This window comes from Phaseolus vulgaris, chromosome 7, assembly GCF_051622355.1.
Source record: "Phaseolus vulgaris cultivar YP4 chromosome 7, ASM5162235v1, whole genome shotgun sequence".
NCBI lineage: Eukaryota > Viridiplantae > Streptophyta > Magnoliopsida > Fabales > Fabaceae > Phaseolus > Phaseolus vulgaris.
This window is the reverse complement of record NC_143504.1, coordinates 34,252,164-34,263,841: the sequence shown is the minus strand read 5'-3', so window position 1 is coordinate 34,263,841 and position 11,678 is coordinate 34,252,164. Positions and strand designations below refer to the sequence as shown.

The following is an 11,678-nucleotide window of genomic DNA, read 5'->3' as shown; positions in this document are numbered from 1 at the left end:
GATGGTGATATTGTTGATGGCCCTACAATCACAACACATTCTCCACTTGCCATCTTTCTTTGGCACCAACAAAACAGGTACAGCACAAGGACTTAGACTCCTTTGAACCCAGCCTTTATCCAACAATTCCTGAACTAGTGACTCTATCTCCTTAGTCTCCTCAGGATTAGTTCTATAAGCCAGTCTATTTGGTATACTAGCTCCCGGAACTAAATCTATTTGGTGTTCTATACCTCTAACAGGTGGAAGTCCAATGGGTCCTTCCTTAGGGAATATATCACCAAGTTCTTTTAAAAGTTTTTGGACTTGATGAGGTAGCTCACAAACTGTAGAAAGTGTGGCAGTGCATGCAAGTGTTCCTTTACAAAGAAGGTGGCCTGAAGGTCGTTCAGATAGAAGTATTTTTTCAATTTTATTTTCAAATTTTTCTTCTTTCTGAATGACCTTGTGGGAAGGAACACTCTTCTCCCACACCTCAGCTTTCTCTCTAAGGTATTTTTCTAGTTTTTCTATTTTCTTTTTTTTTCTCTCATTTTCTCTTTTTAGTTTCCTTTTTACTTGGTCCTTTACCACTTGTGAGGGTGTTAAAGGATAAAGTAAAAATTTCTTTTCCTTATGAGTAAAAGTAATCTTGTTGGTAAGACCATTATGCATATCTTTCTTATCAAATTTCCATGGTCTTCCCAATAAGATATGACAGGCTTCCATGGGTACTACATCACATAAAATCTCATCTTTATAGTTCCCCACAGAAAGACTAACTTTTACTCGCTTGTCTACAGTTAGTTCCCCATCTTCATTGATCCATTGAAGTTTGTAAGGTTTTGGATGAGATACTAATTGTAGATCAAGTTTTTCAACCATCCTAGTGCTACAATAATTGCAGCAAGAACCACTATCCACAATGAGAGAACAAATGTTTTCTAAAACTTTACATCTTGTATGAAAGATGTTCTCTTTTTGTGTTTCATGGTTCACACTAGGGTGATTGTTGAGGGTTCTTCTGATCATCATTAATTCTCCCTCACAAGGATATGCCCCCTCACTATCTTCTTTCTCTTCTTCCCCACTAGATGTTGAATCAAGTGCGATCAAAAGCTTTGAAGAATCCAAATCCTAGTCTTCGATGGAAGGCTGAAGCTGCTTGAAGTTGTTGCTGTGTTATAGAGTAGGATTTGGGTAGTTTATCTTTAAAATCCACTCTTTGTTGAATCTAAAGCTTAAGTGTTTTCAAATCTTTTAAGTTTAAAGTGTTGCTCAAACTAAGTGAAAAATAACCTGTTGTTTTGTCGAAACAACCGATTGTTTTACTCTTAGGTAAATGGCCCTTTTATTCCAAAATTGGTAAAAAATGGATCTTCCATTGAAAAACCTTGGTCTCAATGGACTGATTCTAAAAACAAGAAGGCCAAATTTGATTGTATTGCTAAGAACATCATAACATCTGCCTTAAATTCAAATGAATTTTTCAGGATTTCTCAATGCTCATCGGCCAAGGAGATGTGGGACACTTTGGAGGTGACTCATGAAGGAACCAATAATGTGAAGAGAGTTAGAAAGCATACTCTAATTCAGGAATATAAAATTATTAGAATGCTTAAGGGTGAGTCAATCGTTGAAGTACAAAAGAGGTTCACCCACATCATCAACCACCTTATGAGCCTTGGAAAAACCTTTGATAAAGAAGAACTAAACATCAAGATCCTCAAGTGTCTTGATAGATCATGGCAACCTAAGGTGACAACAATTTATGAATCAAAAGATTTGGAATCCTTGACAACAGCTTCATTGTTTGGTAAGCTTAGAGAACATGAGTTAGAAATGAATAGACTCAATGTTCAAGAAAGTGAAGACAAGCATGTGAGAAGCATTGCCTTGAAAGTTGCCAAGCACAAAAACAAGCAAGAGTCAAGTGATAAAAGTGAAGAAGAAAACCTCAGTTTGCTGTCCAAAATGTTTAGTAGATTCTTGAAAAGAAATCGCAACAAAGAAGCCAACAAAGAAAGGTATGGCAACAAGAAAACTAGTGATTTCAATTCTAACAATTATACTTGCTTTGGTTGTGGTGAACAAGGGCACATAAAAGTTGATTGCCCAAACAAAGAAAGCAATGAAAAGAAATCAATCTACAAGGAGAAAAAGGGAAAATCAAGAAGAGCATATATTGCTTGGGATGAAAATGAAGTCTCCTCATCAAGTGAAGATGAAAAGGCAAACATATGCTTGATTGGAGAAGGAGATGATGAGTCATGTAGCTCAAGCAATGTAAGTTCATGTGTTTCCCTAAGTGCGGAAAATTATAGTAAATTGCATCAAGCTTTTCAAGAAACTCATGAAGAAGTTAACTGATTGGTTCTGTCAAACAACCGATTGAAAGGGCTTAACAACTGGCTTGAAAAGAGGGTTAAGACACTTGAAGAAGAGCTGGAAAAATCAAAAATTGATTTTGAAAAACATAAAAAACATTGCAAAAACTCTTCTCATGTGTGTGGCTCTCTTATTTGTGAAAATTGTGAAAATCTTGAAAATAAAGTTCATTATTTTGTTAGAACTGTGGATAAGCTTTCAAAGGGAAAATCCAACTTTGAGAATGTCTTGGCATCTCAAAATTGTGTTTTTGGAAGAGCTGGATTAGGTTTTAATCCACAGAACAAGCAAGACAATTTTTCAAAGAAATTTTCAAAACTGCAAGTAAAACAACCGATTGTTAAGTCGAAACAACCGGTTGTTACATGCTTTTATTGCATGAAAAGAGGCCATTTAATCAGATTCTGCAAAATAAGGAAATATTCTGTTCCCAGAGGTTTTATGAAATGGATTCCCCAAGGTTGTGAGGTTTCAAATGATAAAAATAAATCAAATGGACCCACATTTGTAAGGGGACCAAACCTTGTTGCTTGAATTCATTTTTATGCAGTGATACTAGAAGAACATGAAGCTCTGAGTCATCTGATCAGGTTCTTGGAAAGAAAGGATTAAGACTGGAACTGAATTGAGGGTGTGTACTAGTTCAAGCCTTTTCAAAAGTCAAAAGAAGTTTCTTGATCACAAACAATGTCTCATTGAAGGGACTTCATAAAAGGATAAGACCTACCTTAACTTTTTCTTTGTTTTTTAATTACTGAATCATGTTTAATTTTCTTTTTCAAATAAGCATTTACATATGTTTTTGAACCTTTCTCAGTCTATGCTTGAAAATCACAATTTGTCAACATGTTGCAGAAAAACAATCGATTGTTTCCTCGAAACAACCGATTGTTTCTTCTCTGACAGCACTGTGAAATAATTGAATTAATTTCTCTATGCATTTTGTCGGTTGCAGATCTCAATAATGAAAGGATCTTGAGTCAATAAAGCAGTCTTGAAAGCCTGATTGTGTTCTGGAGGAAGTTACAAGATGTCATAAAGGAATATATTCCATATCTTGTGATCCGATCGGTCATCGGTAGTCGATGACGTCAGCAGCAGAGAACCACGTGGACCACTAGCAGGGTGACACGTGGACCAGGTGGCAGAGAGGTCAGGGAGACGATCGCCAAGAGCGGTGATCGGTGGTCAGTAACCAAGTGACCAACGACAGATCAGGCGGCAGAGAGGTCGGGGGACAGATCATCCAGAATGGTGATCGGTGGTCAGTAGCCAAGTGGCCACCAACAGACCAGTTCTCAGACTAACGCCCGAAGGCAGAACGCGAGAAGCAAATAAACACTGATCAGTCATCGGGTGTATTGTTATCGGGGTCTCGTGTTACACGCAGTTAAACTGGGACTGAGGTTCCCAGCGAGAGCGTTACGCATGGATCTCGCTTGAGCACACCTCAGGGCATCATGCACGAGAGTGGCCTGAGGGAACTAGTAAACCAGTCAGTGATTGGTGATTCCCTCAACCCATTACGTGCGTGGCATCGTGAAGGGTAAGTCGCCTACGCAGAGAGCAACGTTTGGTGAGTGTGCCTAGACCAGCCACATCCGACGTTCTCCTAAGAGTATGCGATTTGCCCAGATAAGAGAAATATCCTAAGTTACTCCGCAAGGGCGTAACTTAGGCACACAAAGAGAAGCGCTAGAGCCCTTCCAGTAAATGACACGTGTGTGGTTAGATGTGAGTTGCAGGCCTTCACGTGTCACCATCTGAGAAGGGTGCGGTCCAGACAAAAGTGCACTCCGTACCACTAAAGGTACAGACAGGCGCAGCCAAGCGCAGAGACGCGCAGACATGCACAGGCTCTCACGCTCCCACTGCTGATTCTGAAGGTACGCTTTCTCTGAAAAGCATAACAGGGTTCTGACACATGCCAAAAAAGCATAACAGAATTCTGTTATGCCCAGAAGCAGAGAAAGAGAGATAAAAGAGAGAATCAGGGTGAGAGTGGGGGGATACGAAAAAGAGAGAGCAAGAGTTTTTCACACACACTACTAGTTTTCTAATCTTTGGTGGTTCTGTGGTGGACTAACTTGATCGTCGGAGTGCAAACGGCCGCTAGAGGCGCCGGCTGTGTGTTTTGCAGGTCACATTTGAAGACATCTGAGAGAAGGTTTTGAGGGTGACTCTACAGAGAACGCAGTCGCGTAGACGGGACAGAGAGTGCTACGAAGCGATTCCTCCACGTTCGAGTTGCCGGCAGGATCATTTGGCGCCCACCGTGGGGCTCGAGTGAATCGTTGTCCCATATATACCACAGTTCTAAAGCTTACCAGAGTTTTATCAGTTTCTTTGATAGAGAAAGATGCCTAGAAACAGACAACCATCACCTGCGCCATCTGCTGACGAAGGAGCTGTGACAATGGCGCAGGTCCTGGAAATGGTGCGCACGCTGCAGGATAACGCCGCAGCGTCGAAAGTTGAACAAGAGAGGATGCAGATGGAGTTGGCTGCGTCGCAAAGCAGGAACGACGAGCTGAATCGCGTCAACGAAGAGTTGAGAAGGACGCTGCAGGCGCAGAGGGAACACATTGTTGATGAAAGGGTGTCTAGGCAGCCCTCACCTCCAAGACCATTCCCCATGCCATTCTCCCCTGAGATCATGGGAACCATGGTGCCTCCCAACCTGGTGGGGGTGAAGGCATCGTTCAAGGGGGTAGAAGACCCGGAGGCGCATCTGACGGCGTTCCACACCCAGATGATGTTGTCTGGGGGCTCAGACGCTGTGTACTGCAAGATGTTCATGAGCACATTGAGCGGAATCGCCATGGAGTGGTTCGTGAGTTTACCAGAAGGACATATCACGTCTTTCTCTCAGTTTTCAAAGCTCTTCACTGAGCAATATATCGTCAACAAAGCACCTGCAGTGGTGTCATACGACTTGTTCAACGTGCGTCAATACGAAGGTGAGTCGCTGAAAGACTACCTCAACCGCTTTGGAGCACAAGTGGTTAGATTGTCCAGCAAAGATGAAGATATGCTAGTGCACGCGTTTAAGAAGGGAGTGCTGCCTGGCCCCTTTAGCGAGTCTCTCATCAGGAGCCACCCCAGCACCTTTGCAGAGATCTGATGACGGGCGGTGGCGCACATAGTGGCAGAAACAGAGGTTTCTGAGAAGAGGGGAAGTGCAGCACCACCAAGACCGCGTGGAGGGCAAGGAAAGCCACAACAAGCAAGGGTGCATGAAGCCAAGGAAGGGAAAAAGGTGCGGGAAAAACCTCGTCCCTATGCACCAGGCAAAGAGCAGAGCAGGGGGCGTGCAAGGGAGAATAACGCACCCCTAAGATACAACTTCATGGTGGGATTGGCGGACCTCATCGCCCTTCCCGCTGTAGCAGCAAGACTACGAGTACCGGAGAAGAAAGATAAGGTACTTGGAAGGAAGAAGAATGAATGGTGCGAGTTTCACCAGGCCTTTGGCCATACACTTCACTCCTGTTTGGCGCTGGGACACCAACTGGCAGAGTTGGTGAAGTCTGGGTTTCTAGCAGATTACCTGCATGAGCCACAGGGTGATCGCGCGTCAGGATCCCAGACTGGAGAACAGCAGCATGAAGTCCCTGTGCATGGGGAAGTGCAGACGATCGCAGGAGGCTTCTCTGGTGGGGGATGCGGTAAATGAGAGTCATTACCCTGAAGTGGACATTATCTTCAGGAAAGCTGATCTACGGGACGTTGTCCCGCACAACAACGACCCTGTGGTCATTTCTCTCATCACAGCGGGAAGACGAGTGCATAGAGTACTCGTGGATCAAGGAAGCTCGGCAGATGTCATGTTCTGGCCAACATTCAACAAGTTACAGTTGTCCCCTGATCAGCTAAGACCATATACCGGGTGTCTCTACGGTTTTGCGGGAGATCAGGTAGAGGTGAGGGGATACATCGAGCTGAGGACAACGTTCACTGACGGAACAACAGCCCGCACTGAAAAGATAAAGTACCTGGTGGTGAACGCCCCTTCAGCGTACAACGTCTTGTTGGGGAGGCCAACACTCAATAGACTGGGCGCAATACCATCGACGAGGCAGATGAAGTTGAAGCTGCCGTCGATGGAGGGGACCGTGATAACCATCAAGTCGGATCAGGCTGAGGCAAGACGCTGTTATGAGAACAGCTTGAAGCAAAAGAGAAGTGTGTGCCACGTCACCACGAAACCACCACCAGTCGTGCGCGAAAAGCGATCGGTGGTCAAGGAGACACCAGGCGCTCAGAGGATGGAGGATGCTGCGGTGGGGGGCTCCCAGGTAGCCCAAGTTGAAGAAGAAGAGGAAGGCGCGATCGCTCCTCGCGAGTTAGGGTCGCGAGGGCGGTCATCGGGGGGAAAAAATTCAAATTAGGGGGATCCCTCGTTGAAAAAGAGCGAAGGCTGATCGTGGGTGTGATTGAGAAGCACATGAATGCCTTCGCATGGTCAGCATCTGACATGCCAGTAATCGACCCCGATTTCCTCTGCCATCGTCTGTCGATGGACCCTGTGGTTCGACCCGTGAGACAGAAGCGAAGGAAATTCAACGAGGAGAAGAGGAAGGTGATCCACGACGAAGCACAGAAGCTCCTTGCCGCAGGGCACATCAGAGAAATCCAGTACCCCGAGTGGCTAGCGAATGTGGTACTGGTTCAAAAGGCAAGCGACAAGTGGAGAATGTGCGTGGACTTCACTGACCTCAACAAGGCGTGCCCCAAGGATTCTTACCCCTTACCCAGTATAGATGCTCTAGTTGATAGCGCATCGGGGGGAAAGCTACTAAGCTTCTTGGACGCTTTCTCGGGGTACAACCAGATCAGGATGCACCCCATGGATGAGTGCAAGACTGCGTTTATGACGGAACGATCTTACTATTGCTACAAGGTCATGCCATTCGGGTTAAAGAATGCGGGGGCTACCTACCAGCGGCTCATGGATAGGGTGCTCTCGCCCATGCTGGGAAGGAACGTACACGCCTATGTAGATGACATGGTGGTTACGTCCCAAGAGAAGGAGCATCATGCAGCTGATCTGGAAGAGCTATTCACCACCATTGCCAAGTACAGGCTGAAGCTCAACCCTAAGAAATGCATTTTTGGTGTGGAGGCTGGGAAGTTCTTGGGCTTCCTCTTAACAGAGCGGGGAATCGAAGCTAACCCAGAAAAGTGTGCGGCGATCGTGGCAATGAGGAGCCCAACGACGGTGAAGGAAGTGCAGCAGCTCACCGGTCGCTTGGCGGCCGGTTTATGTCCGCTGGAGGGGAGAAAGGTCACCCATACTTCCAGTGTCTCAAACGCAACAGTAGATTTCTCTGGACACAGGAGTGCGAGGAGGCCTTCATCAAGTTAAAGGGGTATCTGGCGAGCCCACCAGTCTTGCGAAAACCTCAGGTAGGCATCCCTCTTCGTCTGTACTTTGCTGTGACGGAGAGAGCAGTCAGCTCAGTCCTGGTGCAAGAGCAAGACCAGACCCTGAGGCCTGTTTACTTCGTGAGTAAGGTGCTGCAAGGCCCTGAAACAAGGTACCAGGCCCTCGAGAAGGCTGCTCTGGCGGTGGTGTTTTCAGCCAGAAGACTCAGGCATTACTTCCACAGCTTCACAGTGGTGGTGATGACTGATCTGCCTATCCAGAACGTATTGAAGAAACCTGATGTAGCAGGAAGGATGGTCAAGTGGGCGGTGGAATTGTCAGAATTTGACATCTAGTACGAGCCCCGAGGACCGATCAAGGGGCAGGTGTTCGCAGACTTTGTCGTCGAGCTTTCGTCGATCGCGACACCTGCGGAAGGATTAGACTTCCGATGGGTATTATCGGTGGATGGCTCCTCTAATCAGCAGGGGAGCGGCGTGGGAGTCATCTTGGAGGGACCGAACGGGGTACTGATCGAGCAGTCCCTCCGCTTTGCCTTCAAGGCTAGCAACAATCAGGTGGAGTATGAAGCCCTGATCGCAGGAATGTTGCTAGCAAAAGAAATGGGAACAAGAAATCTGCTGGCCAAAAGCGACTCTTTGCTGGTCACCGGGCAGGTTACAGGGGAGTTCCAAGCAAAAGATCCCCAGATGGCCGCCTACCTGGAGTATGTGCAGCTCCTGAAGACGTCCTTCGCCGAGTTTGAATTAGTGCACGTGCCAAGAGAGCAAAATGCCAGAGCAGACCTGCTTGCCAAGCTGGCCAGCTAAGGCAAAGGGGGGAAGCAGAGGACCGTCATTCAGGAGACCCTGAAGGTGCCGCGCGCGTTTGTATCAGACAACCAGGTGCTTCATGTATACAAGTCAATGGAGCGTCTAACGATCGGTCATCGGTCGTTGACCCAAGAAACGCTGAGAACACCAAGGGTGAGATCGCGACCGTCAAAGACCGATGAGTCGATGGAGGTCCATGCGGGGAAGGAGCCCGACACCTGGATAACGCCATACCAGCTATACTTAGAAGACGGTGTACTCCCGCTCGATGCGGCAGAGGCCAAAAGGATGAAGAGGAGTTCAAGTAAGTTCACTCTTATAGATGGAAACCTCTTTAGATTTGGATTTTCTCACCCTGTGCAGATCTGTGTGCACGGCGAGCAATGCACCGGACCCATGTCTGAGCTGCACGAGGGGGTGTGCGGAAGCCACGTAGGTGGTCGCGCTTTGGCAAGTAGAGTACTCCGCGCGGGGTACTACTGGCCAAAGCTGAAGGAAGACTGCATAAGGTTTGCTCAGCGTTGCAAAGAGTGTCAACTGCATGCAGACTGGCACAAGGCACCCCCTGAGGAGTTGAGGTCCATCCATAGCCCGTGGCCATTCCATACATGGGGGATTGACATCCTAGGACCCTTTCCCCTGGCGGTGAGGCAGATGAAGTTCCTCATCGTGGCCATCGAGTATTTCACCAAGTGGGTGGAGGCAGAGCCAGTCGCACACATCACCGCACAGAAAGTCGAGCACTTCGTCTGGAAGAACATTGTCTGCCGCTTCGGAATACCCAAGAGGCTGGTTTCCGACAATGGCACCCAGTTCACAAGTCATCAGCTGAGGAAGATGTGTGAAGAGTTAAAGATACAACAGGTTTTCGCTTCAGTGGAACACCCACAAACCAATGGGCAGGTGGAGTCAGCAAATCGAGTACTGCTCAGGGGGCTGAAGCCAAGACTAGACAAGGCCAAAGGAGGCTGGGCAGAGGAGGTCCCCAAAATTGTATGGTCTTATCACACCACCCCACAGTCCAGCACCCATGAGACACCCTTCAGCCTTGTCTATGGGACAGGCGCCATGATTCCTGTGGAGATACAGGAGAGCTCCCCCAGATTCTTGAACTTCGTTGCTGAAGAGTCCAATGAAGAGCGTAAGGTGAATCTGGATCTGCTAGACGAAGTGCGAGAAGAGGCCAGATTCAGTGCTGAAGCTGTGAAGAGAAGAGTAGAGCGGAGGCACAACTCTAAAGTGAGGCCCAGGCGCTTCTAGAAAGGTGATGAGAAAGGCGCATCAGAATGACATGGATAACAAGTTATCCCCAAAGTGGACAGGCCCGTACAGAGTGGTGGAGACATTGGAGAACAAAGCCTATCGCTTAGAGACTTTGGAGGGAGGAGCAATCCCCAGAATGTGGAACGCCACCCATTTAAAATTTTATTTCAGTTAAAGTTGTACAGTAATGGCGTTCTCGCGCTAAAAGATACATGCTCTGTATGTGGTGGAAACAGTTGAACAGACAAGGGGGCACTCTTTTCCCTAAGAAGGGTTTTTAACGAGGCCACCCAATTAAAGAAAAATTTCCAGCATATCAAGTGTGCTCAGGTATTAAAGTTAAAAGTCCTCCTTGCCCCAGGTGCAAGTGCAGGTGATTGGTTAGGCCCTACTTGCCCTAGGCGCAAGTACTGGCACCGATCCAAGTCTTCCTCACCCCAGGTGTGAACGCAAGCAGTTAAAGGTTTGAAAAGCCAGGGGTGCTAGTAAGACCAAGGTAGGGAAAGAAAAGGTTTTGACAAAATGTCCTTACCCGCTTGGCATGCACCAATATTGGCCCAGTAAAGCTCTTAGTCCGAAACCCTTCTCACCTCAGGAGTGAGGCAGGGAATGAACGACTCAACGCCCCGAAGGGTGATGACCTTGGGGAAAAGTAAGAGGGGTTAGCGAGAAACACTTTTATTTCCCCAAAACAAGGCATCACCTCGAGCGATCGATGCCAAGGTTCTCTATGCACTTAGCGCTAGAGCGACAGAGAAGCTAGGTGAAGATCGAGGAACGATCACTGATGAGTCGTTAGCGATTGGTTAGTGGTGTAAAGCAGCGCACAAGGACTGTCAAACACCAAGCTAAGGGAATAGCCAGTCGTGATCAAGTAGAAGCAAAAGAGTAAAAGAAGCAGATCGCGCTAAGCCTAAGCTGGTTAACACTTAGTCGTGCGCGAAAGGAAAGATAAAGCCCAAGATCGCGCTGAACCTAAGCTAGCTAACAGTTAGTCGCGCGCATAAAGATAAGTGAAGCTCAAAGAAAATACAAGGGAAGAAACTTATGCAAGAGAAGAAGCATTGAGAGTTTGTATTTACAGTCAAGTCTTATACAAATTTTTGCGTAATAAGAAAAATTGTGCAGAAGTTAAATTTACAGAGAAGAGAAAAGACTAAGGGGCAGGAGGGATAAGCTTTCCATCCACCACTTCATGATAGATGCTGAACTGCGAGAGGTCCAGGTCTGGGAGAACGCATCTGATTTGCTCGAGTGCTAGCTCGAATCCATCAGTAAGGGCATCAGCACCCACATTCATCAAATCAGCATTCTCCACCTCCAGTTTTTGCTTTGAGGCCTCCGCAGCATCTCCCTCAGTGGTAACGGCAGCAAGGGAGGAGGCAGCTTCAGACAGTTTGCCCACCATCTCCTCAAGTCTTTTCTCCCCAGCAGCAGCTGCTTCTTTGGTGGACTCGAGCTCCCCCACTAATTGAGAATTCAGTTGGCGTAGGGAGGAGGTCTCGGCCCGCAGCTCCACCACCGTGCAGTCCAAAGAGCTAACAGCTTGCCCCATCAAGATCTCCGTCTTGATGGTCTCTTGGACCTGCCTAGGTACTCCCTCCTAGCTTTCTCCACCATGCCTCGCATCAACTCTACAGATTCTTGGGCAGCTTCGAAGTCACTTCGCAGTGACTCCTTGTCGTGCTCAAGATCCTTCACCCTCTTCTCAGGGCTAGTTGCTTGCGATGCTGGGTGGAAAATTCCAGAGAGAGCACTACCTGCTTGGCCAGGTGCATGTCCACCTCATCACCATTCCATTCGACGAGCTCCCGGTTGCTTATGAGCTGTCGAACCAGGGTGATGAC

General features: G+C 47.2%; 1 pseudogene; it reads right to left on the bottom strand.

The window, feature by feature from the left end:
- Window positions 1–664: 664 nt before the first annotated feature.
- LOC150025881 (uncharacterized) overlaps window positions 665–11,678 on the bottom strand; it is a 31,776-nt pseudogene continuing 20,762 nt past the window's right edge.